Source organism: Bufo bufo, chromosome 7, assembly GCF_905171765.1.
Source record: "Bufo bufo chromosome 7, aBufBuf1.1, whole genome shotgun sequence".
In the NCBI taxonomy this organism is placed as follows: domain Eukaryota; kingdom Metazoa; phylum Chordata; class Amphibia; order Anura; family Bufonidae; genus Bufo; species Bufo bufo.
In genome coordinates this window covers 14,467,122-14,491,444 of record NC_053395.1, presented here as the reverse complement: position 1 = coordinate 14,491,444, position 24,323 = coordinate 14,467,122, and the positions used below count along the sequence as shown (strand labels likewise).

The 24,323-nt window shown below is 50.6% G+C and overlaps 1 protein-coding gene and 1 long non-coding RNA gene across 2 annotated transcripts in view; both read right to left on the bottom strand.

Moving 5' to 3' along the window:
- Positions 1 to 24,323, bottom strand: part of LOC121008697 — a 112,163-nt gene that overhangs the window by 51,791 nt on the left and 36,049 nt on the right. The gene's annotated exons all lie outside the window — the stretch shown is intronic.
- LOC121007656 lies at positions 628 to 23,920 on the bottom strand. Its single transcript, XR_005780452.1, has 3 exons — positions 23,883 to 23,920; positions 12,540 to 12,854; positions 628 to 782 (listed from the first exon to the last, which is right to left on the bottom strand). It is a non-coding gene; the product is annotated as an uncharacterized LOC121007656 (long non-coding RNA).

Genomic DNA, 24,323 nt, shown 5'->3' with positions numbered 1-24,323 from the left:
ACAAGCAAGAAGCAGGGAGGGATCATGGGTTGTGATGAAAATAAAATCTCGAATATTTGTAAATACGACTATATAGCACTGTATTCTAAATCTTCGCGAATTCTCGAAGTTGCAATATTCGCGATTGGAATATTCGCACCCAACACTACAAGAGAGGACACAAAACAGGAGCAGTTATACAGCCGGGCACTCGCACAGTACATTTACAGCACACAGTCGTAAACAGGTTAATTAGGTATTTATTTTTATAATCTTATAGCAAATCATTATATACCAGAACATCATGATCAATGGAGGTCCAACGTCTGAGACCGCGCTCATCCTGAGAATGAGAAGAATAAGACCCCCATAAGTTCATAGATTTTGATTTTTCCCCCCCTGGTCCTGCAGGCTGTGGTCCGTGTGCAGAAGACTGTAATACGGCTCCATTCAGATGAATGAGGATATATTATACCTCCAGCAGCAAATAGGTTCAACTAATGTCATGGCTCCTTCATCATGAGGGTTGTTGGGATCCGGTGCGTCTTATGCTGGGAAAACCCCTTTAACATGTAGCACAATTTCTTTTCTAACCAAATGAATACTACGGTGACCCGCTGCAATCATTACAAGCGTCGGACATGTTTATTGTTCTACGATCAAATTATAGAGTTAGGAGAAGGCAGCAATTTACACTGAGCGGCTGGCCGCAACGTGTAACGCTGGAGTCATTGTTGTCTAGGGGATCATTGATTCCTGCGGTATACTGTGGTTTTCCGCTTTATATCCTTACTGCGGATCATCTGTTAAGAACAATATAAAAAACAATACATATAGTTAGAAAATCAGCTATATATAAATATATATGCAGGGCCGGCTCCAGGATCATGTGGGCCCTTGGGCGATAAAGTCTCAGTGGGCCCCCTTACACAGTGGTAACTCTCTGAGTACAGATAATACAGTAGATATCACCTGCAGTCCTATGTAACAGCATAGATAACACAGTCATGTCTATCTGAGTACAGAAAATGTAGTAGTGTTACCTGCAGTCCTATGTAAAACCACAGATAACACTAGTGCTGATAATATGGTAGTGTTACCTGCGTCCTTAGTGTGCCTCCCTGTGCCTCTACCACGGACTCCATGCTGGCGGTGCTGCCTCCTCTTCCATCTTCATCTTTCCCCGCACAGAACGTCCTGATGCAGCTGTGTCAAGACAAAGGGAACACTGTGGGCATGGTGATGGTGACATACACACAGGGACAAGGACACACGGTGATGGTGACACACACACAGGGACAGGGACACACACACACACACACACAGGGACAGACACACACACACACAGGGACAGACACGCACACACACAGGGACAGACACGCACACACACACACACACACAGGGACAGACACGCACACACACACACACAGGGACAGACACACACACACAGGGACAGACACACACACAGGGACAGACACACACACACACACACAGGGACAGACACACACACACAGGGACAGACACACACACACAGGGACAGACACGCACACACACACAGGGACAGACACGCACACACACACACACAGGGACAGACACGCACACACACACACACACACAGGGACAGACACGCACACACACACAGGGACAGACACGCACACACACACACACACAGGGACAGACACGCACACACACACAGGGACAGACACGCACACACACACACAGGGACAGACACGCACACACACACAGGGACAGACACGCACACACACACACACAGGGACAGACACGCACACACACACACACACACAGGGACAGACACGCACACACACACAGGGACAGACACGCACACACACACACACACAGGGACAGACACGCACACACACACACACACACACAGGGACAGACACGCACACACACACAGGGACAGACACGCACACACACACAGGGACAGACACGCACACACACACACACAGGGACAGACACGCACACACACACACACAGGGACAGACACGCACACACACACACACAGGGACAGACACGCACACACACACACACAGGGACAGACACGCACACACACACACACACAGGGACAGACACACACACACACACAGGGACAGACAGACACGCACACACACACACACAGGGACAGACACACACACACACACACACACAGGGACAGACACACACACACAGGGACAGACACGCACACACACACACACAGGGACAGACACACACACACACACACAGGGACAGACACACACACACACACAGGGACAGACACGCACACACACACAGGGACAGACATGCACACACACACAGGGACAGACACACACACACAGGGACAGACACACACACACACACACACACAGGGACAGACTCGCACACACACACACACACACACACACACAGGGACAGACACACACACACACACAGGGACAGACACACACACACACACACAGGGACAGACACACACACACAGGGACAGACACGCACACACACACACAGGGACAGACAGACACACACACACACACACACAGGGACAGACACGCACACACACACACACACAGGGACAGACACACACACACACACAGGGACAGACACACACACACACACACAGGGACAGACACACACACACAGGGACAGACACGCACACACACACACAGGGACAGACAGACACACACACACACACACACAGGGACAGACACGCACACACACACACACACAGGGACAGACACACACACACACACACAGGGACAGACACACACACACACAGGGACAGACACGCACACACACACACACAGGGACAGACACACACACACACAGGGACAGACACACACACACAGGGACAGACACACACACACACACACAGGGACAGACACACACACACACACACACAGGGACAGACACGCACACACACACACACAGGGACAGACACGCACACACACACACAGGGACAGACACACACACACACACACACAGGGACAGACACGCACACACACACACAGGGACAGACACGCACACACACACACAGGGACAGACACGCACACACACACACAGGGACAGACACGCATACACACACAAGGACAGACACGCACACACACACAGGGACAGACACGCACACACACACAGAGGGACAGACAGACACGCACACACACAGGGACAGACACGCACACACACACAGGGACAGACACGCACACACACAGGGACAGACACGCACACACACACAGGGACAGACACGCACACACACGGGGACAGACACACACACACAGGGACAGACGCACACACATAGGGACAGACACACACAGGGACACACACACACACAGGGACAGACACACACACACACACACACACAGGGACAGACACACACACACACACAGGGACAGACACACACAGGGACACACACACAGGGACAGACACGCACACACACACACACACACACAGGGACAGACACGCACACACAGGGACAGACACGCACACACAGGGACAGACACGCACACACACAGGGACAGACACACACACACAGGGACAGACACACACACACAGGGACAGACACGCACACACACACACAGGGACAGACACGCACACACACACACACAGGGACAGACACGCACACACACACACACACAGGGACAGACACACACACACACACAAGGACAGACACGCACACACACACACACACACAGGGACAGACACGCACACACACACAGGGACAGACACGCACACACACACACAGGGACAGACACGCACACACACACACAGGGACAGACACGCACACACACACACACAGGGACAGACACGCACACACACACAGGGACAGACACGCACACACACACACAGGGACAGACACGCACACACACACACACAGGGACAGACACGCACACACACACAGGGACAGACACGCACACACACACACAGGGACAGACAGACACGCAAACAGGGACAGACAGACACGCACACACACACACACACAGGGACAGACACACACACAGGGACAGACACGCACACACAGGGACAGACACGCACACACACACACAGGGACAGACACGCACACACACACACACAGGGACAGACACGCACACACACACACAGGGACAGACACGCACACACACACACACAGGGACAGACACGCACACACACACAGGGACAGACACGCACACACACACAGGGACAGACATGCACACACACACAGGGACAGACGCACACACATAGGGACAGACACACACAGGGACACACACACACACACAGGGACAGACACACACACACAGGGACAGACACACACACACACACAGGGACACACACACAGGGACAGACACACACACACAGGGACAGACACACACACACACACAGGGACACACACACAGGGACAGACACACACACACAGGGACAGACACACACACACAGGGACAGACACGCACACAGGGACAGACACGCACACAGGGACAGACACGCACACAGGGACAGACACGCACACACACAGGGACAGACACACACACACACACAGGGACAGACAGACACGCACACACACACACAGGGACAGACACGCACACACACACACAGGGACAGACACGCACACACACACACGGACAGACACGCACACACACAGGGACAGACACGCACACACACACACACACAGGGACAGACACGCACACACACACACAGGGACAGACACGCACACACATAGGGACAGACACACACAGGGACACACACACAGGGACAGGGACAGACACGCACACACGGGGACAGACACCTGTGTAATCATCAACCAACTTCTATCTAAAAGGGAATTCCACCTTTAGTTACCTTATAATAGGACCCCCACTGATTCCCAGTACTGAGGGGACATGGACTGAGGTTTAAAAGGGAATTATCAACATGTACCACAAGGTGGTCTAAACTGTAACCCATTAGGCACTGTCTAGACTGTGGGATGGAGTCTAAGCAATGCCTCAGGCCTCATGCACACTGCCGTTATGCGTCCGTTCCGTGCATTGGGGACCACAATTTGTGGTCCTCAATGCACTGGCAACATCCGTGCGGCGGCCGGGACAGATTGAGACCCATTCAACATGAATGGGTCCATGATCCGGCCGCACCGCACAAAAAAATAGAACATGTTCTATTTTTTTGCGGTGCGGAGGCACGGACGGAAACACCACAGAAGCACTCCGTAGTGCTTCCCATTGAGCGATTGTGGACCCATTCAAGTGATGCCCACGGCCGGTGTGCATGAGGCCATAGACACAGAAAGGGGCCCACACACAGGGACAGACAGACTGACACACACACACAGGGACAGAGAGACTGACACACACACACACACACACACAGGGACAGACAGACTGACACACACACACAGGGACAGAGAGACTGACACACACACACACACACACACACACACACACACAGGGACAGACAGACTGACACACACACAGGGACAGACAGACTGACACACACACACACACGCACACACAGGGACAGACAGACTGACACACACACACAGGGACAGACAGACTGACACACACACACACAGGGACAGACAGACTGACACACACACACACACAGGGACAGACAGACTGACACACACACACACACAGGGACAGACAGACTGACACACACACACACACACACACAGGGACAGACAGACTGACACACACACACAGGGACAGACAGACTGACACACACACAGGGACTGACACACACACACACACACACACACACAGGGACAGACAGACTGACACACACACACACACACAGGGACAGACAGACTGACACACACACACACACACACACACAGGGACAGACAGACTGACACACACACACAGAGACAGACTGACACACACACAGGGACTGACACACACACACACAGGGACAGACAGACTGACACACACATCATGGCCCTCAGAATACACCCGGATCTGTATGATAAACCCCCTTAATTGCACCAGATTCCACTCCACTTGAACCCCACTGCCCCTGAGTGCTCCATCTGCTTCCCCTCATGAAGTTCTGTGTTCTCCATCAGCACACCCTACCTCACTCTGCATCTTGCAGGCAGGCACAGCCCCTCCTCCTTCCACAAGCTGCTGCTGCTGCCGTCAGGGTTTGTCATGTGACCATGAAGGAGCATGTGACCAGTGATGTCACAGACCTCCTTCTAACAACTACATTCTAGCATAGGATCGATCATCTCCCGAAACAACTCCATCTACTCTGTTCTGAGTTCTGGGGCCGCTTACCCCAGCAGTGCACATGGCGAAAATTGTCTGCATTGCTGGGGTAAGCTGCCCTAGAATTCAAAACAGGACACAGCTGCAGAAGTGAGCGGGCACAGTGGGCCCCTCCAGGAGCAGGGGGCCCCGGCATTTGCCCGGGTTTGCCGGGTGGTGGCGCCGGCCCTGTATATATATATATATACAGTACAGACCAAAAGTTTGGACACACCTTCTCATTCAAATCTTTTCATTATTTTCATGACTATGAAGGCATCAAAACTATGAATTAACACATGTGGAATTATATACATAACAAACAAGTGTGAAAGAACTGAAAATATGTCATATTCTAGGTTCTTCAAAGTAGCCACCTTTTGCTTTGATTACTGCTTTGCACACTCTTGGGACAGACACACACACACAGGGACAGACACGCACACACACACACAGGGACAGACACGCACACACACACACAGGGACAGACACACACACACACACACACAGGGACAGACACGCACACACACACAGGGACAGACACACACACACACACACAGGGACAGACACGCACACACACACACAGGGACAGACACGCACACACACACAGGGACAGACACGCACACACACACAGAGGGACAGACAGACACGCACACACACAGGGACAGACACGCACACACACACACAGGGACAGACACGCACACACGGGGACAGACACGCACACACACACAGGGACAGACATGCACACACACACAGGGACAGACGCACACACATAGGGACAGACACACACAGGGACACACACACACACAGGGACACACACACACACAGGGACAGACACACACACACACACACAGGGACAGACACACACACACACACAGGGACAGACACACACAGGGACACACACACAGGGACAGACACGCACACACACACAGGGACAGACACGCACACACAGGGACAGACACACACACACAGGGACAGACACGCACACACACACACAGGGACAGACACGCACACACACACACAGGGACAGACACGCACACACACACACACACACACGCACACACAGGGACAGACAGACTGACACACACACACAGGGACAGACAGACTGACACACACACACACACACACACAGGGACAGACAGACTGACACACACACACACACACACAGGGACAGACAGACTGACACACACACACACACACAGGGACAGACAGACTGACACACACACACACACACACACACACAGGGACAGACAGACTGACACACACACACAGAGACAGACTGACACACACACAGGGACTGACACACACACACACAGGGACAGACAGACTGACACACACATCATGGCCCTCAGAATACACCCGGATCTGTATGATAAACCCCCTTAATTGCACCAGATTCCACTCCACTTGAACCCCACTGCCCCTGAGTGCTCCATCTGCTTCCCCTCATGAAGTTCTGTGTTCTCCATCAGCACACCCTACCTCACTCTGCATCTTGCAGGCAGGCACAGCCCCTCCTCCTTCCACAAGCTGCTGCTGCTGCCGTCAGGGTTTGTCATGTGACCATGAAGGAGCATGTGACCAGTGATGTCACAGAACTCCTTCTAACAACTACATTCTAGCATAGGATCGATCATCTCCCGAAACAACTCCATCTACCCTGTTCTGAGTTCTGGGGCCGCTTACCCCAGCAGTGCACATGGCGAAAATTGTCTGCATTGCTGGGGTAAGCTGCCCTAGAATTCAAAACAGGACACAGCTGCAGAAGTGAGCGGGCACAGTGGGCCCCTCCAGGAGCAGGGGGCCCCGGCATTTGCCCGGGTTTGCCGGGTGGTGGCGCCGGCCCTGTATATATATATATATACAGTACAGACCAAAAGTTTGGACACACCTTCTCATTCAAATCTTTTCATTATTTTCATGACTATGAAGGCATCAAAACTATGAATTAACACATGTGGAATTATATACATAACAAACAAGTGTGAAACAACTGAAAATATGTCATATTCTAGGTTCTTCAAAGTAGCCACCTTTTGCTTTGATTACTGCTTTGCACACTCTTGGCATTCTCTTGATGAGCTTCAAGAGATTAATCAGTGGTGAGATCGTTTGGAGAAGCTCAATGATCCTTCAGTGTGAATCTACAATTTTCATAGTCATGAAAATAAAGAAAACTCTTTGAATGAGAAGGTGTGTCCAAACTTTTGGTCTGTACTGTATATATATATATATATATATATATATAAAATTGCAAAAAAGGGCAGCACTCCAGAAAGTAAAAGAAGAAAAACTTTAATTACCCATATGGGACAGGCGACGTTTCGGCTCAATGTGTGAGCCTTTCTCAGGCTTGAGAAAGGCTCACACATTGAGCCGAAACGTCGCCTGTCCCATATGGGTAATTAAAGTTTTTCTTCTTTTACTTTCTGGAGTGCTGCCCTTTTTTGCAATTTTATCTATTTGGATTGGCTTTATCCACACTGGGCCAGCTGCACCCGTATTTTTTCCTCTGACGGTGCTGCCACTGAACTTTTTTTTTTTTTTTATATATATATATACAGTATTCATCAAATAACGAGGCAGCACTTCCAGCTTTTGGTGATAGGGTGACGACCCCAAAACTTTATTCCCAGCAACGTTTCGGCCTACTCAATGAGGCCTTTGTCAAGCTGATCACTATTTGTGATTTTATATATACAGTATATATCATTGTGCTATACAGTCTCACATGTCACCAGCTGATAGTATTCTGGTAAGGCCTCATGCACACGATCGTTGTGTGCATCCGTGGCCATTGTGCCGTTTTCCGTTTTTTTTTTCGCGGACCCATTGACTTTCAATGGGTCCGTGGAAAAATCAGAAAATGCACCGTTTTGCAGCCGCATCCGTGATCCGTGTTTCCTGTCCGTCAAAAAAATATGACCTGTCCTATTTTTTGGACGGACAACGGTTCACGGACCCATTCAAGTCAATGGGTCTGTGAAAGAACACGGATGCACACAAGATTGGCATCCGCGTCCTTGATCCGTGGCCGTAGGTTACTTTCATACAGACGGATGAGGGAGGGAGGCCGCACACTGTGCCACAAATGAAAATAATACAATAGAGGGAGGGGGTGGCGGGGGGCCGCACTGGCCACCAATGAAATTAAAACTGGGGAGGGAGGGGGGTCTGCCCCCTCCTGCCTGGCAGCCCCTGATCTCTTATAGGGGGCTATGATATGCACAATTAACCCCTTCAGGTGCAGCACCTGAGGGGTTAATTGTGCGGATCACAGCCCCCTGTAAGAGATCGGGTGCTGCCAGGCAGCAGGGGGCAGTCATGTACACAGTTCTCAGTATATTCTAACTAGAAGCGTCCCCATCACCATGGGAACGCCTCTGTGTTAGAATATACTGTCGGATCTGAGTTTCACGATGTAACTCAAATCCGATGGTATATTCTAACATAGAGGCGTTCCCATGGTGATGGGGACACTTCAAGTTAAAATATACCATCGGATTGGAGAAAACTCCGATCCTATGGTATATTAACTCCTGACTTTACATTGAAAGTCAATGGGGGACGGATCCGTTTGAAATTGCACCATATTGTGTCAACGTCAAACGGATCCGTCCCCATTGACTTGCATTGTAATTCAGGACGGATCCGTTTGGCTCCGCACGGCCAGGCGGACACCAAAACGACTTTTTTTTTCATGTCCGTGGATCCTCCAAAAATCAAGGAAGACCCACGGACGAAAAAACGGTCACGGATCACGGACCAACGGAACCCCGTTTTGCGGACCGTGAAAAAATACTGTCGTGTGCATGAGGCCTAAACTTTACTTTGATTAAATATAATTTATCAGGTTTTACATTTATTTCATGAACATATATTCAGTTTTATTACTTTTGAATTGATTTAGTTTAAACCCTATTGATATGGATTATTGGTTTTCATTTATTATTATGTAGTGATCATTTATATACAAACCGGAATCCCAAAAAGTTGGGACACTAAACAAATTGTGAATAAAAACTGAATGCAATGATGTGGAGATGGCAAATGTCAATATTTTATTTGTAATAGAACGTAGATGACAGATCAAACGTTTAATCCGAGTAAATGTATCATTTTAAAGGAAAAATACGTTGATTCCAATTTTCACGGTGTCAACAAATCCCAAAAAAGTTGGGACAAGTAGCAATAAGAGGCTGGAAAAAGTAAATTTGAGCATAACGAAGAGCTGGAAGACCAATTAACACTAATTAGGTCAATTGGCAACATGATTGGGTATAAAAAGAGCTTCTCAGAGTGGCAGTGTCTCTCAGAAGCCAAGATGGGTAGAGGATCACCAATTCCCACAATGTTGCGCAGAAAGATAGTGGAGCAATATCAGAAAGGTGTTACCCAGCGAAAAATTGCAAAGACTTTGCATCTATCATCATCAACTGTGCATAACATCATCCGAAGATTCAGAGAATCTGGAACAATCTCTGTGCGTAAGGGTCAAGGCCGTAAAACCATACTGGATGCCCGTGATCTCCGGGCCCTTAAACGACACTGCACCACAAACAGGAATGCTACTGTAAAGGAAATCACAGAATGGGCTCAGGAATACTTCCAGAAACCATTGTCAGTGAACACAATCCACCGTGCCATCCGCCGTTGCCAGCTGAAACTCTACAGTGCAAAGAAGAAGCCATTTCTAAGCAAGATCCACAAGCTCAGGCGTTTTCACTGGGCCAGGGATCATTTAAAATGGAGTGTGGCAAAATGGAAGACTGTTCTGTGGTCAGACGAGTCACGATTCGAAGTTCTTTTTGGAAATCTGGGACGCCATGTCATCCGGACCAAAGAGGACAAGGACAACCCAAGTTGTTATCAACGCTCAGTTCAGAAGCCTGCATCTCTGATGGTATGGGGTTGCATGAGTGCGTGTGGCATGGGCAGCTTGCATGTCTGGAAAGGCACCATCAATGCAGAAAAATATATTCAGGTTCTAGAACAACATATGCTCCCATCCAGACGTCATCTCTTTCAGGGAAGACCCTGCATTTTTCAACAAGATAATGCCAGACCACATTCTGCATCAATCACAACATCATGGCTGCGTAGGAGAAGGATCCGGGGACTGAAATGGCCAGTCTGCAGTCCAGATCTTTCACCTATAGAGAACATTTGGCGCATCATAAAGAGGAAGGTGCAACAAAGAAGGCCCAAGACGATTGAACAGTTAGAGGCCTGTATTAGACAAGAATGGGAGAGCATTCCTATTTCTAAACTTGAGAAACTGGTCTCCTCGGTCCCCAGACGTCTGTTGAGTGTTGTAAGAAGAAGGGGAGATGCCACACAGTGGTGAAAATGGCCTTGTCCCAACTTTTTGGGGATTTGTTGACACCATGAAATTCTGATTCAACATATTTTCCCCTTAAAATGGTACATTTTCTCAGTTTAAACTTTTGTTCCGTGATTTATGTTCTATTCTGAATAAAATATTAGAAGTTGGCACCTCCACATCATTGCATTCAATTTTTATTCACGATTTGTATAGTGTCCCAACTTTTTAGGAATCCGGTTTGTACTTATATACTGTATAGTGCGCCGTGCCAGGTCTGCGGGGTATTTGCATACACTGTAATGTGTCTTTATAGCTTTTCTGCTACATTTTGTATAAAACACTCATGTGACGTGTAAAACCATCCTATTGGCAGACGTCGGCTAGTGAAGAAGTAGTCTGGGCAAGGTTCATACACCAATGGTGGGCAAATAGTAATGTGCCATGAGACATGGGGGGCTGTAGATCCCAGCTCTCTCATTGCAGCAGTGCGCTCTGCCTCCTCAGGCTCGGTATCAGTGCGTTACCAGCATCTTCTATCTAGAGAATTCTACTTTATTGTGGGCTATGTGGCTCTTTACAGCTAGGGCGGTGTTCACGCTGCCTTTGATGCTCCGTGTGCAGTCTCAGCAGCTTTACATTCCTCTGGTAGATTAAGCAGCTCAGTCTCCCCAAAAACTACACCCAGTAGAGAATAAGTTCGGTAAAGTCATAGAGAATCAGTGTGTCGCGCTCCCTAATGCCCGGCACACGGTGTAACATGGTCTATATCATGCTCAACCTGTGGCCTTCCAGCTGTTGTAAAACTACAACTCCCACCATGCCCTGCTGTAAGCTATCTGGGAGTTGTAGTTTTGCGACAGCTGGAGGGCCGCAGGTTGGGCATCCCTGGTCTATATGATTTGCTCCCTACATTTGTGTTAATGTAACCATAGAGCATAAAGCTTTTCCCCCAATTTAAATTTTCCCTTTCAAATGCTCATCCATAAAGGAGCGCACACAGACTTACAGCAGATGTGTGGAGGATTTCATACCTTTATTTTTACCTGCGTCCCTTATGTACATCTCTCTCCTTTCTGGTCCACCCAGCGATCCGTGGCTCCAGGTGACTATGATCTTAAAGTCATGGTCGGTGATGACCTCCTCCGGGACGGTGCACTGACTTCTCACATTATAGGTTGAGTCTGGATTGTCTTTATAGGTTTCTCTGGATGTTACTTCACTGTGTGAACTGCAGCTCCACTTGATTTCTATCGGCTTGGGGTAAAAACCCTGCAAACTGAGAGTACAGAGACCTTCTCCTCTCTGTCCGAGAGACCACCGTATGGGCTCCTGCATCCTGGGAGAAGCTGGACAAGAGAATAGATGTTACACCGCTGCAGAATAGGGAGAAATCATCTGGTTTGGTAAATTTGTCAATTCCATAGAGAAATATTTTCTAAATGAGTAAAACACAAGAGGTCTCGGCATTTATGCTCCGCTCCTTCTCATTGCTATTTTCTGCTTCTTTTCACTCTGTAGATGATATAACATAAGCTTAGCTGGTATTATATAGATTATAAATTATTTTCAGCATTGATGTAATCAGCGGGTCGCTCAGTTATCACACCACCTCTTCAGATTGTGAATCCCCTATAGACAAGCTGATCCACATGATAAGCGTACTGTCTCGTCGTTCCCCCCTATTTCAACCCCCATTCCAACCAAATAAAGACAACACCTCAGGTGGCTTTTATTGGCCACAGTAGCCATTTTATTAAATAACAAACATACAATAAATAACCAACCCCAAAGGCCTTCCCACCTGAAGGCCTGGCCAAGGAACACATAAAACACAGGGAGGGTCCTTGGAGCCCCGCAAACCTGACGGGTAACTGCCCCGCCCCTCAATAAAACTGAATGAACTCTAGTCGATAAACGACAGCTCAGAGGCAGAAAAAACGGTAACCATGGGCAACAAATGTGGGCAGGTACCCGCCATATCACGCCCCCGCTCTGGACTCCACCTGGGGAGTCCAGAGCCCAATTGGTTCCCTCCCCACCATGCCAGATCCACCATAACACCAACTCCAAGGACCCACCACCGCCCATGACCCAAGGTAGTGACAGCTCAACCCCTTGCGTCCCGCCAAACCAGCAAAGCCAACTCAATCCCGTCCTGCAAAGTGGAACACCATAAATCAATCCCCACCCCGTTCAAGTGTACTCCATTCCCCCCTCCAAAACACCCCCTCTCCCGCTTCCAACTCCCTATGACGCACCGCAATACCACTATTCCTTACCACAAAATGACCTACCGCCCTATTAACTTTAATCCTGGCTTTGTTGACCCTCTCCACTGACCTGGCGTCCCTCCACTGTTTCCGCGGCACCATGTCTGACCAGACTGTCACCAAACCTGGAAACCTAGCCCACAACCGCAATAAATCAAATTTAATATACTTTGTGAGCTCCCTAAAGGGACACCCCCCCAAATCATTCTCCCCCACATGTAACACCAACACCCCAGGGACAACATCTAACCTTACAAATCTATGAAATTCTGGAAGAACCCGACTCCACAGCATTCCTCTCATCCCCAACCACCGAATCACTGCCACCTCACTTGGAAAACCCAGTTGCCTTCCATCCGGCCTAACTGCTGCCCGCAATGCTCCCCAGAACACGTAGGAATGCCCCATGATCCAAACCAGGCACGCCGAACCACCTGCGGGAAACACAAAATACAACATGTCAACAAAACAGCCCTCTCATGCCCGCAACCCTGCACAAACTCCATTTCCCCCTCTTATAATAATGCAGGCCTAACATAGAACCGGAACTGGATGGACTCCCATCGACATCATCCCCCAACCCCCTCCTAGCGGCCTCAGTGGCAGCGCCAATCCGAAAAGAGTGACCTCCGAACAGCGAGGGGTATCTATCCAACCTTGCCAAACAAGCCCATAGCACTGCTAAAAGCTGGAACCGTGAAAGAAAAGACCCATCCTCGTGAACCAACAGTGGCCCCTTACCCCCAACCTTTTCCCCCCCGAAATTCATGAAGACACAGATTTGGGCACGTGACCGATCCCACTACCTGGTATAAAACAACCCAACAACCACGACCCAACTGATCAGTTTTCGACCTCCTAATACAAAATTCCACACTATCAACAAATAACTCCACATCCTCTCTCAAGCCCACCTGCACGGCTCCTACTCGGACTGACCAATTCCCCAATGCGCAATGCCCCAAAAAAGGCCAGAAAAAAAGCTAACCGAAACAACCTAACCTCCCCAACCGACACACTAACCCGACCCAACTGCTCCATCATGTCTGCTAACAGCATAAAGGAAATAGGCTTACGCTGATCCACCCCCGGCGACCGCCTCCTCCAACCCTTTAAAGAGGACCTTTCATTGGTCCAAACATTGTAAGATAATTATCAGGCTGTGTAGAGCGGCTCCCAGGGATCTCACTGCACTTACTATTATTCTGGGGCGCCGCTCCGTTCGCCCGCTGTGTCCTCCGGTATCTTCTCTGAATTGGTTTTACTAGGCGGAGTCTGCCCTGTTTCTCCCTTGGCATTCCTTCTCCCAGGCTGTAGCGCTGTCCAATCGCAGCGCAGAGCTCACAGCCTGGGAGAAAAAAAAACTCTGGGAGAAGGAACGCCCAGGGAGAAACAGGGCAGACTCCGCCTAGTAAAACCAATTCAGCGAAGATACCGGAGGACACAGCGGGCGAGCGGGGCGGTGCCCCAGAATAATAGTAAGTGCAGTAAGATCCCTGGGCGCCGCTCTACACAGCCTGATAATTATCTTACAATGTTTGGACCAATGAAAGGTTCTCTTTAAAGTTCTCTCCAAAATGATTTTGTCACATCCGGTTTAGCCCTACACTTACAACCAAAAGCCACCCCCGCCAAAAACGTCCCCATTCTGGACACCGACCACCCCTCCTCTCTGCAATGCCACACAAACAACAACAGAACCCCATCCTCTAAACCGTTCCCCTGAAAACGCTGACACCATTCCACCCACAATTCCCATGCCTTATAATATGCCGCCCTGGTCCCTGCTGACAAGGATCCCCTCACCAACTCTCCAACCGACCAAATGGCAGATTCCACAACTTCTGGGGAAAGCTCGTTCCCTGTTCGTCCGCTTCCGGTGCCAATGCCCAAAACCGGTCCCACTGAAAATAAGACAATGCATCCGCAATGAGTTACTGACCCCAGGCAAGCACACAACTGGCGGAGATGAATGCGATTAATAGCCTCCACCACCCCCAAGTTGTCCCAATGGAATCACACCTTCCTATTTCGGAAAAATTCCCCCCAAATGGACACCACCACCACAATGGGAAAAAGCTCCAGCAGCACTAAATTCTTCACCCAACCTTCTTCCCTCTAACGCTTTGGCCACTCCCCTACACACCACTGACCTTGTAAATACACCCCAAAACCGTGCCCACCCGCCGCATCAGTAAGCAAGTCCAGCTCAGCCGCTAACACCCCCTTCGCCATCCATAAAGACCGCCTATTATATTTTTCTAAAAAGGAAGCCCACGCCTTTAAATCGTCCTGAAGTTCACGATTGAGGCCTCATGCACGCGACTGTTGTTCTGTTCCGTTCCGCAAATTGGGGTTCCGTTGTTCCATGATCCGTTTTCCATTTTTGTTTCCGTGTGTCTCCCTTTATTTTTGGAGGACCACCAGACATAGGCCGAATGCACACGGCCGTGTTCCGCGGCCGAGAGCGGTCCGTAGTATGTCGTGCTGGATTCCTGTTCAGAGCAGGAGCGCACGTCGTTATTGGTTGCTATGATGCCGTGCGCTTCATGCCGCCGCTGCACTACAGTAATACACTATACGAGTGCTCTCCTGCTCTGAACAGGAATCCAGCCCGGCATACCACGGAGCGCTCTCTGCCGAGGAACACGGCCGTGTGCATTCAGCCATAAAGGAAGGTAAAAAAAAGTCTAAAACAGGTTTGCCATGCAAATGATAGGAATAAAGCGGACGCGTGGACGCGGATGACAATCTTGTGTGCCTCCGCGTTTTTTAGCAGTCCCATTGACTTGAGCAGTCCCATTGACTTAAACTGTTTTCCGCAGACAAGAATAGGACAGGTTATATTTTTTTGACGGATTGCAACTACGGATCACGGATGCGAATGGCAAACGGTGCACTATCCGCATTTTCAACAGCTCCATAGAAATGAATGGGTCCGCATCTAAAACGCTAAAATCGGCAGAACGGATGCGGAGACAAACAACGGTCATGTGCATGAGGCCTAAGCCACACAAAATGATGAGGAGCCTTGTAACGGATCTCCTGGCACCCCGACCGGGTACCTCCGTTGATAGATGCTCCTAGTGCTTTCCGAGGACTCCAAGCACTCCACTTGACACCGTACGCACTGCAGACCCCACGAACCGCCGAAGCTTGGTTGAGGTCTCACCGTCTCCTACCCACCCTGGACCTACGACAAGACTCCAGGCTCCAGTGGGTGAACCTCTCCTACATCCAGAGAGCAGGAACCAGGAACAAGCTCTTACAAGAGCTAGTAGTAAAGCCAGGGGAGTATAGCAAATCTCCCAGCGTATAGCAATCCCCAGCGTCGATCAGTTACCCAAACTAGTTCAAGTCCTTTGTGAACAAATGAGGCCTGGCTGATGAGAGGGCCCATAATCCTGGGGCAAGAGGCCAGCAGCCAGGCCCCTCCAAAACCCAGTGGCGAGGTTGGTTTCGCCACACATCTCCCCCTCCCAGGGAAGACTAACCAGATACCTGACCTCACGGTCAGTACCTGAGTTAGTCTGGCAGTCCACCCACAACCCAATATTGGACCTGTTGAATTTTGTATGTCCCCAGCTGTTGAGTGGGCATCTGCCTCTCCCTGCCCAGATGCCAGCTCTTCTGCTGGGGTAGCCTGTGGGGAGTCCGGCTCTGGAGAAGAGGATAGGGGAGGGCAGAGGCTGACTGTGCTCTGCCCAGATGCCAGCTCTTCTGCTGGGGTAGCCTGTGGAAAGTCAGCCTCTGGAGAAGAGGATAGGGGAGGGCAGAGGCTGACTGCGCTCTGCCCAGATGCCAGCTCTTCTGCTGGGGTAGCCTGTGGGGAGTCAGGCTCTGGAGAAGAGGATAGGGGAGGGCAGAGACCAACTGCACTCTGCCCAATTGCAAGCTCTTCCGCTGGGGTAGCCTCTGGGATGTCCGGCTCTGGAGAAGAGGATAGGGGAGGGCAGAGGCTGACTGCGCTCTGCCCAGATGCCAGCTCTTCTACTGGGATGTGGTCAGGGAATCCTCTCCCCAGGACCTTGTTGCAGATCGGCTGTGGAGAGGAGGAATCGCTTACCTCCTCCTCCTGGCATTCCTGCAGGGTTGGGGGCGGATCTGAACCGGCCGTCCAGCATCTCTGTAGGGCCGGTGGAGAGACCTCGGTCCCATCTCCACCTGCCATCGGGAGGTCTTCCCAGAACCAGTCGATGAAGTTCCCTACTTTGGGAGTTGGTAGGGAAGCAGGGGGTATCGCCGGCAAGTCTTCCCAGTTGCAGGAGGGCAGATCTGGCTCTGCTTGTCGAGTAGGTTGGGGATGAATGGAGCTGAGAAGGTGTTGGTAGGTCTGCTCCAGCTCCCACTCCCTTGTTACCAGGTGGGGCATGTCTTTGCTCACCTCCCTCCCGTCAGCATAAACATGCATGCCCATCCGGTAGTCGTAGATATCCCAAAACCTAGACTCCTCCGTGCTGCCAAGATCAATGTCCTCCTCCAAGGCATCCCATAGTAACCCCGGTCCATCAAACTCCTCACCCTCGGGTCTGTCGTGCTCAGCCATCCAGGGGGAATGTTGAATGACATGCCACCTTAGGGCCTGGTAAGCGTCCTCTAGCCAAAGCTCCTTACATACCAGGTTCTGGAGCTCTGTTACCCAGTCATCCAGGGGCTGCTCTCCCAAGAGACCCATCCGCATCGCCACACGCTTCTGTAGCCGCTGCTCATAACTGGGGAGACTCTCACCTCGCTGCCGCTGGGCATTTTCCAGGGCATCATACCAGACTTCCTTTCTGTCTGCATCCCTGTAGTCTGCGGCTGCCTCCTCCTCCTCATCATAGAACGCTGTCCGAAGACTAGCCGATTCCATCCTGCTGTAGCCAGGGGCGCTGTACGGATACTAGCGTTGCCCTCAATTTAGTAAATCCACGAACGGTGTCTCCGAGCTGCTTCTCCTCACACTAGGACGCCATCCCACTGCTGCCACCAAATGTATTGGAATGCCTAGCACCCCGACCGGGTACCTCCGTTGATAGTGCTCCTAGTGCTTTCTGAGGACTCCAAGCACTCCACTTGACACCGTACGCACTGCAGACCCCACGAACCACCGAAGCTTGGTTGAGGTCTCACCGTCTCCTACCCACCCTGGACCTACGACAAGACTCCAGGCTCCAGTGGGTGAACCTCTCCTACATCCAGAGAGCAGGAACCAGGAACAAGCTCTTACAAGAGCTAGTAGTAAAGCCAGGGGAGTATAGAAAATCTCCCAGCGTATAGCAATCCCCAGCGTCGATCAGTTACCCAAACACCAGCCTCAACATGATAAAGGATAAAACAGGAACTCTTTATTGAGGGCTACCAGCCCGTATTTATGCAGGTCCGCATCTGGTGGACATGCCCCTAGGGGACCAGAATGAAGACTGTGACACAGGACAGATATGCAGCACTGCAGGATACACAGAGACAATACATCCCCACAATGCATCATGGTTTCCTCCTCTCTGCCCTGGAGACACCCGAGGAGTAATCCAATTATCTCTCAAGACAAAGGGAAATCACCAATACACATGTGGGGACAACAGAACAGAAATCACCATTTAAACATACAATGTCACAACCCTTTTCAATACACAGACATTTAACATCCCAAAATGGCACGAATTAGACCAGGAGTTCAAGTTAGTTCAAGTCCTTTGTGAACAAATGAGGCCTGGCTGATGAGAGGGCCCATAATCCTGGGGCAAGAGGCCAGCAGCCAGGCCCCTCCAAAACCCAGTGGCGAGGTTGGTTTCGCCACAAGCCTGAACCCCCGCTGTTGCCCTGGCAATTTTCTACCAAAAATCCGCCCCATAGCCATAATACGACACGCAAAATAAAGTTTTCCTAACAAAGACTGCAGCTCGCGCAACCACATTTTTTTACGCCCACACGCTGCTGACACCTCACGCTGAAGATCATCCAACTTGTCCTCAGGCAACCTACATGCCATAGCCACAGTATGTATGAAGATACCCAAAAAACTCAGCACCAGCGTAGGGCCTACCGTTTTCCCCTGTGCCAAGGGAACCCCAAAAAGTTCCAACATGGCTTTTAAAAGAATGCAACATCACGGAGCATCCATTGGAATTTGGCGGGCCAATGAACAAGAAATCATCCAAATAATGGATCTCCCCATTAGGTTACTTATTTGGGAAGGGCACCCGAATTGGCACCCCTTTTCCATACCCATTGCCCCCACCTTTTCCCTTACGACCTTTGAAGCACCGCTGTGCTCCATGATTCCCTGCCCACATGAGGAACACTCGTGCTTAAATTTGCACTTATCCCCATATCTGCATCCACCCTCGTTAAACTGGAAACATAACCCCTTTTGTGAGGCTGCTGAGCGCTCCGATTGTCCAGAACCCCCGACACCCCCAGAAAAGGACTGCCCCCCCTGACCGGAGCCATCACCCACATCCACAAACCTGTAACCTATGATCCTACCGAATGCTTGACCGAGCTGCTTTTCGTTGCCGAAATTGCTCATCATACCTCAACCACCCCAGCCCCCCATATAGCCTATACGCCTCCGCTATCGCATCCAAATAACAGAAAAGCGTGGAACAATTTTCCGGCACCTTTTCTCCAATGACACTGGCCAGGATCACAAACGCCTGCATCCAGTTGGAAAAAGTCAGCGGAATCAAACGGTACCGCCGCCTATCCTTATCGTCCTTCATTTTATCATCCTTCCTCCAGATTTTTTCTTTCACCTCCATCTTCAAGTGGGCCCCCAGAGGCCCCATATACCTCCCCTCTTGCCGCGTCATCTAAAAGCGACTCTTCCCCCCCGTCCTGTTCCTTACCACCCTGTGACGGTGCCCCCCGATGACCCGCTGGCCCCCGCACCCACATCCCTACTACCACCCGTACGTTCAGTAACACCCGGCACTACTGACCCATGCACACCCCGAGCGGCCAACGGTGACCCCGTCCCTGGTCCCGTACCCGCCAGCCCTTTTACTAACTCCCGTAAACCCAATAAGAAATCCCCCAGTCCACCGCTACGGACACCCCCGGGCCCCCCCCTCCAACCCCGGGGTCCCCTCCGAGACAAACAACCGCTATTGAGGATTCCCCGTGTATCCCACCTGGCTGCGTGGACGCCGTGATTCCACCAGCCGAAACAGGCGGTAACAGAATTTTACCTGATCTCTCCTGGCTGTCATCCGGTCTTCAGCACAGCCTGTGCCACCACTTGCTGCTGTTGCTGCTGGAGCCTGCACTACCGCAGCTCCGCCACTAGAGACCGCCATTGTACCAGCTAGAGCCAACTCTGAGCCAGTTACACGCCGCCCGATCACCGAAGGAAGTACAGGGCCGCCATCTTGACCCGGCCGACTCGTGGAAGGAACCTGGCCATCTCTTCCCCGCCAGGCAAAGTGAGCCCGTCCTGACCCACCTGCTTCTGCATTTCCGCTGGCTGAATCAGGTGAGGTGACATCGCGCCTCATCTACGCAGGGTCCCGCCTTCCCACAGGATTCCTCCCGGCACGCGACCGCCTGATACAAGTGCTGCTACCTGCGGTGCGTGCTGGAGGGGCCCCTAACCCGGCGCCGGACCCTCGGTGTCCCCTCCGGACTAAGGCGCGCCGGAGGCCTGGTCCTCCGCGTGCGGCTAATGGGGGCATCCGAAGAGGCTGGATCCCCGACCACGGCAGCAGGCCTGCCACTGAAGCCTGCAGCCACTCCTGACCTCTACTCTCTGCTGCCATCCGGAGCTGCGCCAGCAACACATCAATTGACGACATCCCTGCAGGTACCGAACAGCCACTGAAGAGGTGGTGCAGCAGTTCTGACAATGGGGCTGCTGCAGATCCACTGTCCCTGCAAAATGGCCCCTTTTCCCGCTCTTCCCACCCCTTTTAAAAACCTAAACCCCCTCCCCTAATGCAACGCCCACACTTACCTACCAATTAACCCCATAACTCCCTAACAGCTCCACTCCCTCCAAGCCTCTGTCATGCCAGGCCTAAGTCCGGCCTGTACTTGGGAGCTGCTGGGGGCCATGTTCTCTGCTCCTGCTGTTATGTCAGCAGCCCTCTTACATAGGTTCAGACCTCCACCACTGGAAAAGCTGAGGCCAGCCTGACAGTCAGATAAATAGCAAATTACATAATATATTAAATGAGGCTTCTTTTATATGATGACTCCTCTGTGGATTCCAGAGCCCCTATAGCAGTGATGGCGAACGTTTTACAGACCGAGTGCCCAAACTGCAACCCAAAACCCACTTATTTATTTCAAAGTGCCAACACGGCAATGTAACCTGAATCCTACAGTCCAGTATAGTGTATCCTCCATGTACTTTATCATTTATCTATAATATCCCTCCTACATTCAGTGTGCGGCCTGTGCCGCTCATAGTGCGTCCTGCGCTGATGAATGGCAGGAAAAGTCTAAGGCATATTGGTACGCCATGGACTTTTTCCAGGGAGGTCAGGCTGTGGCCGTGCTGCGGTCAAGTACCACACAGCCAATCAGCCCGCAGCTGCATGATTGCGGAACGGATCCGGACTATTCATACGGACATGTGAATGAACCCTAAGGCTAGGGCTACATGACGACATTTTGTCACACTATGGTGTCGCGCTGCGACTGTGACACGATAGTCGCAAAAAACCCATCCAAGATGGATTTTTAAGCGACTGTCGCGTTGCATGTCGCAGTGCGACACCATAGACTATCATTATAAAAATTTGTCTCGCGACACATGTAGCCCTAGTCTAATAAGGGGCTGAGGTATCTGTGTGTGTGCGGGGGAGGGGGGAGTGTATGACGGGAGCACAGGCAGTAAATCGGCTGCTATCAGAGGAGGCAGTTAGCTGCTAATTGATGGGACAGACTGATTCCGGTTAACCTCTGCCCCTGAGTCCAGCCTCCAAAGCTCCATAACATTGTATTCTCTAAAGATTGCAGGATTAGCAGAGCTCGTTTCTTCTGGGACTGGTTGCATTTCTCGGTGCCGACATTTTGGGCTACACATATGTATATCTCCATTCCCTGGCCTCCCACCACCACACTAAGACCACGGGCCTGTTCATCGCGGTCACAGGGACACAAATATGTATCCGGTTTGTGACTGTGATGGCCGGGCGATTCATAATTACTTATAAATCGCCGGTTCCATGTTGTCTGCTAGATTTGATTGAACTTGGGAATGGACTAGACCTCATGCTGAGAGATTCTTCCTGTCACATCATCTTGGTTCCTGGCTGACTGGTTGAGGTGTGAATTCGCACGCATGTGGCCTCCTTGAAGCCAGAACCCCTGTGGAGTTCACTACCTCCGCTATCTGACAAGCAGAGGGTTGAAGTGAGAACTTATTTTGCATGTACACTGACAAAGGTGAATCAGATAAAAATCATGGCTGCCAGTAAATAATGATCCATATTCCTCACAATCACTTACCATATTTTTCACCCCATAAGACACACAGGTGATGTACATGTATGATGCTCTGCAGCAGGTACACCCCACAGGTGATGTACATGTATGACGCTCTGAAGCAGGTACACCCCACAGGTGATGTACATGTATGACGCTCTGCAGCAGGTACACCCCGCAGGTGATGTACATGTATGACGCTCTGCAGCAGGTACACCCTGCAGGTGATGTACATTTATGATGCTCTGCAGCAGGTACACCCCGCAGGTGATGTACATTTATGATGCTCTGCAGCAGGTACACCCCGCAGGTGATGTACCTGTATGACACTCTGCAGCAGGTACACCCCACAGGTGATGTACATGTATGATACTCTGCAGCAGGTACACCTCCCAGGTGATGTACATGTATGACGCTCTGCAGCAGGTACACCCCACAGGTGATGTACATGTATGATACTCTGCAGCAGGTACACCTCCCAGGTGATGTACATGTATGACACTCTGCAGCAGGTACACCCCACAGGTGATGTACATGTATGACACTCTGCAGCAGGTACACCCCACAGGTGATGTTGGCGACATTTTATAAAAAGTTTCCACTTAAAAATAATTAGAATTGCACATTCACTTCATATAAGATGTTATTAATGATGTATCAGTTCTAGTTGGTAATTACTGGAGAAGGACTCACCATAGACTTGTATTGGTCCTGTAGATTTCTCCACTTGTTCTGAGCTCGGATGCTGCACTCTGCAGATGATCTCTGCTCCATCATAGCCTTGTATGGATGGTCTGACTACCAGGCTGGCGGTACAGCTGTACGTGTTGTCAGGCTGTCTCTCTGCTGTGGTTGTAGTGTTCTCAGTTAGCTTTCCATATGCACTATTTGTCCTCTTCTTCATGTACCAGGTCACAGTGAGATCATTTGGAAAGTACTGAGAGATTTTACACTGTAATCTGGCTTCAGTGTTCACATGGAAAACGGGTTTCTCTATTTCTTCAACGACCGGACGCCAGGGAAGATCTAGAAATAAGTCACAGAAAACCGACCGATGAGGGATATTACCGGACGTCACTTGTTAGGATCTGTTCACACCTGTGCTCTTTACTGAGACGTTCTGCTCTGTTATGG